At 42.7% G+C, this 6,596-nt stretch overlaps 1 long non-coding RNA gene across 2 annotated transcripts; it reads left to right on the top strand.

The window, feature by feature from the left end:
* Positions 1–2,906: 2,906 nt before the first annotated feature.
* Positions 2,907–5,784, top strand: LOC127294864 (uncharacterized). Of its 2 annotated transcripts, XR_007847163.2 has the most exons (3): positions 2,907–3,446; positions 3,520–3,592; positions 5,040–5,784. It is a non-coding gene; the product is annotated as an uncharacterized lncRNA (long non-coding RNA). The 2 variants fall into 2 exon arrangements; XR_011742879.1 differs by having other exon boundaries at positions 2,907–3,592.
* The last annotated feature ends 812 nt before the right edge of the window (positions 5,785–6,596 follow it).

The raw sequence follows: 6,596 nt of genomic DNA, 5'->3' as shown, positions 1-6,596 counted from the left end.
CGTCGGGAATTTCAAAGATTAGGATCCGGAAAGTGCAGAGTCTCCGGATTTGAGTGTAGGGTAAATTTAAAATTATTATTTCCAAAATACACACTTTTAGTTTTTGTAAAACACACTAGTTTCGAAATATTATCGGAAGTAAAACCACGAAAGCCACGAAGTACAAGGGAATATCACTGGAAGTACATATACTTAGTTTTTCAATAACATTTTTTTAGATAGCCCGTGACTTTATCATTCCAATGAAACAATAATCACTCAATTCAGAGGTTGGATTGTTGGTCAAATAATTTATATACGAAAAATTTGTGCCTTGATGACACATTTCCAATGATGTAGCATTTGCATAGTTTCAATATGCCATTTTCGGGATTGCGGTAAAAAAATCCATCATCCACGGGGAAGTTCAAATACTTGACGCTGAGAAGTAGAACCATTCAACACGCGCAGTACACCCACTTAAATATAGGAAGTATATTTAAACCGATGAAATCCAAATGTATAAAAACAAAATAATCTCGTCATCCGCGTTAAAATACTTGACGCTGAGCAGTACACCCACTTAATATAGTAAGTACATAAAAAATGACATAATTCTATTGTGCAAAAAAAATCCCGTCATCCGCGAGTAAGTTCAAATACTTGACAATGAAAAGTACAACCATTCGACACGAGGAGTACAAACACTTACTATAGGAAGTACAAGAAAACCGACAAAAATCCAAATGAAGACAAAATAAAATAATCACGTCATCCGCGAGAAATTTCAAATATTTGACGATGAGATGTACAACTATTTGACATGAGCAGTACAAGCACTTATTATAAGAAGTACAAGGAAACCGACAAAATCCAAATGTAGTAAAAACGAAATAATCCTATCACCCGAGAAAGTTTAAATAGTTGATGACGAGAAGTACAACCATTCGACACGAGCAGTACGCGCACCTATTATAGAAAGTACAAGAAAACCGACAAAATCCAAATGTAAAAAAACAAAATAATCCCGTCACCCTAGGGGAAGTTTAAATAGTTGACGGATAGAAGTACAACCATTTGACACCAGTAGTACACCCACTTAATATAGGAAGTACAAGAAGACCGATAAAATCCAAATGTACAAAAAAATAATAATAATCCCATCACATGTAAGGAAGTTCATATACTTGACAATGATAAGTACAACCATTTGACACGAGCAATAAACCCACTTAATATAGGAAGTACAAGAAACCCAATATAGTCCAAATTTAGAAGAAAAAAAATAATCCCATCATCTACGAGGAAGTACGAGCAGTGATTCCGAGAAGTACAGGCGGAGACAACATGAAGTACAAGAGGTAATTACATCAAGAAAATACCCCCACATAAGTTCACATAGCAACGTTGTGAAGTTCAAATATTAGGATCCAGGAAGTATAGAATCTCTTAAATAGAATATAGGGACAATCTAAAATTATCATTTCGAAGCACACATGCTAGTTTTTGTAAAACACACTAGTATCAAAACATTTCCAGGAAGTACAAGCACGAAGGCGAGGAAGTACAAGGACATTAAACGGGAAGTTCAGATTTGCGTGGTTGTGCTGAGAATTTTTGTGTGGCCATGGACCTCAAACGGATACCGTATGAGAAACTTATAGTCATTTTACTAAACACTTTCATGAAACAGCGCCGAGAAGTACAACCGCATTTCCCTAGAAGTGCAAGTTCGTCTCGAGGGAAGTACAATGCTCTGTTTTTACGGGGCGGAAATCTATTGTGCAGATCTCATCGATTTGATCACCAACCACTTTAATCATTGTCACTAAAAGCTTTATATGGTAGAGTATATGTCTAATTTAATTACCTAGAACATTTTACAATAAATAAATGGATCTAATCCATCAAATTTCAATCGTTATCCCACAAAATATACCGGAAACATGATTTTAAAACTTCTAAAATTACTTTTAAACCGTTCAAATTTGGCAAAAATGGTAAATACGAAAAAGATGTGCCGTTTTGACACCTTTCCAGCAGTATATCATTTGCATTGTTTAAATATACCGCATGGAAATTGCCGGGAAAATCATTCGGTGCTCGTCACATAAAACGGGCGGACAGTAAATCGAGTTATTCTCTTAAACTGTAAATAATTAGAGAAAACAATTGGAATAAGAAAGTTGCGTCTAGTCCATAGCTTTCCAACGCCATATCATTTGCATCATTCCGGCATACGGTTGAAACAAATCATCCAAATTACTGTCCGCTCGTTTTTTGAGTACGTCTGAATTTCGGTATTTTCAAAATTGTTCAAAAACTGTGAGGATTTTGAAAAAACGTAAAACATGAAAAAGTTGCGCAATTTCATTATCTTTCCAACGGTATATCATTTGCACAGTTTCGTTAAGCGGTTCGAAAATCAAACTAAAAGTTCGTTTTCTGGCCATATAGAAGCGTTTTCGTATTTTCAAAATTAATTTGAAACCGTGCAAAATCTGTGAAAAGTGTGAACGTGAAAAAGTTGCGGTTTTTCATTATCTATCCAACGGTATATCACTTGCATAGTTCCGACAAATAGTTGAGAAACTTGTGGTATAATCAGTACTTGTGAAGAAAACGGGAAGTTCACGTAAGTTCGACAGAAAGTTGAACCCTGTTATCCGGGAAGTACAACCTTGTGTCCAGGGAAGTACAAGTCGGTGCTCAGAATATTATTCTGCAACCGGTTGCAGAATAGTGCATATATATATATATATATATATATATATATATATATATATATATATATATATATATATATATATATATATATATATAGGTTGCACTATTTTGCAACCGATGCTCAGAATATTATTCTGAGCACCACCGCCTCTGTATAAGGCCATCCGCACGAAAATAAGAATGAAACCGGTTCGATTCGAGGAAATAAAAACTGCCCGCGGTAGCTACCACGCATCCCACGATCGGCCTCCCCTAGTAGTCGTCGCTGGCCTAGACCACGCCGCCGGCACGGCTCGCCGCAGGCGCACGCTTCCACCTCGGAATCCCGTGCGGCCTCGCCGGATTTACCCCCAAAATCCAATGCCCACCTTACCCTAGAAACCGCACCGCCAGCGTCGCCTTCCCCTGCAACCACCGCCTTCGTTTTCCCCTACAACCACCTGGATCTTCGCCGCCGGCTGGGTGCTCGCCGCCGACGCAGCTCCTCCCTGCAGCTTCCCCAGGGTCACCCCACGGCCTCCATAATCCCACCGCCGCCTCCCGGCCTCCCCTGGCGCGGCCGCCCCAAAATCCGTCTGCCTGGAGCCCCGTGCTCCTCCCCCTCCCTCCTGGTCGAGCTTATCCATGGTGGGCACAGAGTTCGCTGGAGAATCAGAGGGAGGACCGTGGTGGCTGTGAGCTCACGGTGCGCAAAGGGAGGGAGGAGGGAGGACCCTTTTTCTCGTTGTTATCTTAATTGGGTGAGTAACCAACGATGTCTTCTCCCTTTTTCTTGAAATATCTAGATGCAATTTCTCTGAGTTCAACTTCCAGGCGATGATCCTCCAAACAATTTCAGTGGATTGAAGAAAATAACTGAGATGCAGCAGGACATATGTTGAAAACTGTAAGTACATGAGTTCGTTCCTGTAAGTACAGGCATACTCTGTGCCCAAAAGTTGTTTGTTCTTATGTCAGAAAGGTTGAGAATGGCAGCATCGTCGGTGCTCCAGTTCATTGCCACGTCCCTTGCGCACACAACATACAGGCCTTGGGAGCCTCACGTCCCTGCACCCCTTGGATCGCCCACTGTTCGCTAGCTTTTTTCTTGTACGGAGTAGTTGAAGGTTCAGAATTTTTATGAATCATATTACCGTGAGACTGAAAATTGCCTTCTCGAAAGAACAATGTTTCTATTTGTGCAGTACAGTTTTGCGGACCGCACATAGCGTCGCCATGGCTCACCGTATCTAGGGCGCCGCGCGCTTTTTCACCGCTCCACCGTGACTGGCCGACTTGTGCAGCTCCTGCGGCGCCGGCCGCCGCCGCGTTACGCTGCTGTAGGCCCGCTGCAAAGCTCCTGCCAAGATGCGACCTGCCGGCGTCTCGTGCGCGTCTTTCCCTCCGTATTGCCTATGGGTGAGGGTCGCTGTCTCTGCCAAACTTCCTGTCTCCCCCCCCCCCCCCGCCCCCATCTTGCCCCATCTCGAGTAGCCTCCAAGCTCCCCCCCCCCCCGGCTCATGCCGCCACCGTGGGCATAGCCACGGCGATCTCCCCCTGTCCAACACCATTGCACCCTCACCCAGCTGTTAGGATGGCCGTGTAAGATGGCTTCCTTGGCAAAGCTCTGGCCATGGACGCATGCGCGCGAAGAAACGATTATTATCTGAACTGTGGCTTCCTTTTCTATTATCTCATTTGCGTGGATGGGGAGATGGCTAGGGAATTTCAGTCTCAATTTCGTTCGCGCTTCTTTGTCCCGATGAATTGCACTGCCCTGCTCTAAGTAATTGTCCTGCCTAGTCTATTTGGCCGCACTTCACTATGCGGCTCCGAGCAGTCTGCCATGCATAGCCTGGATTTCAACTGCGCCTCCCCCCAGCAGTTACGAGTCCACCATGCTCCTTTCACCGAACTGGCCCGGCTTCCTCTGAAACTCTTCCCTATATGAAGGCTTGTTCTCGTAATCGTCCGTCTCAGCCAGCACCTAGCATTTTTCTGATAATAATCTGAAGTTGATGTCCTATTTCTCCTAACAATCTCTGTATGAATGAAAAAATAGGGCAGTACAGGTGCATTCCTGTTGGCAGTGCAAGTACATTATCAAGGGCAGTACATGTGTGATTGTAGAGCGTAATTATATAGACCCCAAAAAGGAGGCAGTGAGTTCGGGTGAATGTTTATTTCCAACGACCATGTAGTTGCTGCATCATGTGATTATATTTGCTTGTGCGTGTGAGTTTCTTCTGAACACGTGTGTCCTTGTGCTTGCATAGAGCTAGTTACATTTGTCCCATAAATTGTTAAATCTTACAGTGTAGTTGCAATTGACTATGACCTGCTGTCTTGGTAGATTCTATCCGTGTTGATGTTGAAACTTCGTACAAAATGAATACATTTGGCGAGAAGTACAAGTCATCCTCCGTCGGCAGCACAGGCACATTTTCAGGTTAAGTACATGGTATCGGAGAACCGGTTTGATATGTCCATTAGACAGGCACTCTGCATCTCTCTTTCTCTTATTGATTTTAGTTTGTGATTGCAAAAGTTTGCCATGAGATCGCGGCTAAAAAAATCTTTTGGTGCCCCCAATACTGCCTACAACAGCACATGGTATGCTTCATGCATGGCTGGCCGGCTATTTATCTACCTCTTGCATTGGTAGTTCTTAATTTTTTTAGTTCGTTATGTATTGGTACGGCGCTCAGTGAAAACTCCTAATGATTGCAGGGATTCGGCCTTAAGGCAGCTATATGAAGCACTCAACAGAGAAGTCAGTACTCTGCATGTGATCCCAATCCGGCAAGTTCTTTCGAGCCTGAAACTAAATCATGCTGTGCTCATTTCTTTGCGTCCCCTTGTGTGTATGTAGGGGAGAACTATCCGGTGATTATAAGACCAGGCAGTCTGCCCGATGAAGTAGCTAGTTTGACCAGCGGGCACGTTTGATGGAAATTGCTTAGGTACAACAATGGGAGCATACGACTCCTGCTGATGTTGTTGCCAAGGATAGAGACGAGAAACTGGTTGTTAGCGCATATGCATGGACCGTGCCGAGTTTCCGCAAAGATTACTACGTCCGGGCGGTCACTTGTTCAGTTTCTCTCGTTGGTTGTTGTGGTGCCAGGCGCGTATTCATGGACCGTGCCGAGTTTGTTGCTGCTACACTGTCTCAGTTGTGTATGCTGCTGCTAGTCTCTGTTCCTGGTGATTGTTTTCTTGTGGCAAAATACCCCCCCCCCCCCCCCCAGTTCTGATTTGATTCAGGCTTTTACAAACTCCAAAGGAATTAATTTTTTTTCATTTGAATTATAATTCTGTGCATTCTACCTGTTTGTTGCTTTGTGTACATGTACTGACCTCGTTTTTTGAGCAGTACCCACTTATTATATCCGGGTAGTGAACATATACATAATGGGCAGTACATAGAAATTGTTATAGGAATTAACTCGCAGAAAATGTGGAAAATCATCAAAGGTTGCTGGGCATTGCAACCTGCTAATATTTAGGGTGTACACGTTCGACAATGGAAAGTAGATGAAAAGGATTTAGATAATTCACTGATAAAAAATGTGTACAAAACCACACACACAACAACAAAATTAAATTGTGCACACTCCAGTAGTGAGCTTGAGCAACGACGCTAATTATTGTACAAGACTAAATGTCAGTTTGAAACTTATGGTTCATTCAAATGTCAACTTGCATTTGGTAGCACAAGAGAAAAGCAGAACATAGATAGAGAGGATACACGAAGACTCCCTGAGGAGAGATCCTAGATATGTGGTGCAAAAGATCATTGTTTTGGCTTGGCCCACTAGTAATCTTTTTTGGCGAATTAATTTTACTATCATCAGACCATTTTATTGACAATCTAATTTGATTTATTAAGCAAATAAACCGATAAGTT

The sequence above is a fragment of the Lolium perenne genome, chromosome 4 (assembly GCF_019359855.2).
Source record: "Lolium perenne isolate Kyuss_39 chromosome 4, Kyuss_2.0, whole genome shotgun sequence".
NCBI classification, from domain to species: domain Eukaryota; kingdom Viridiplantae; phylum Streptophyta; class Magnoliopsida; order Poales; family Poaceae; genus Lolium; species Lolium perenne.
Note: the sequence above shows the minus strand (reverse complement) of the source record. Positions and strands in the feature narration are given on the sequence as shown.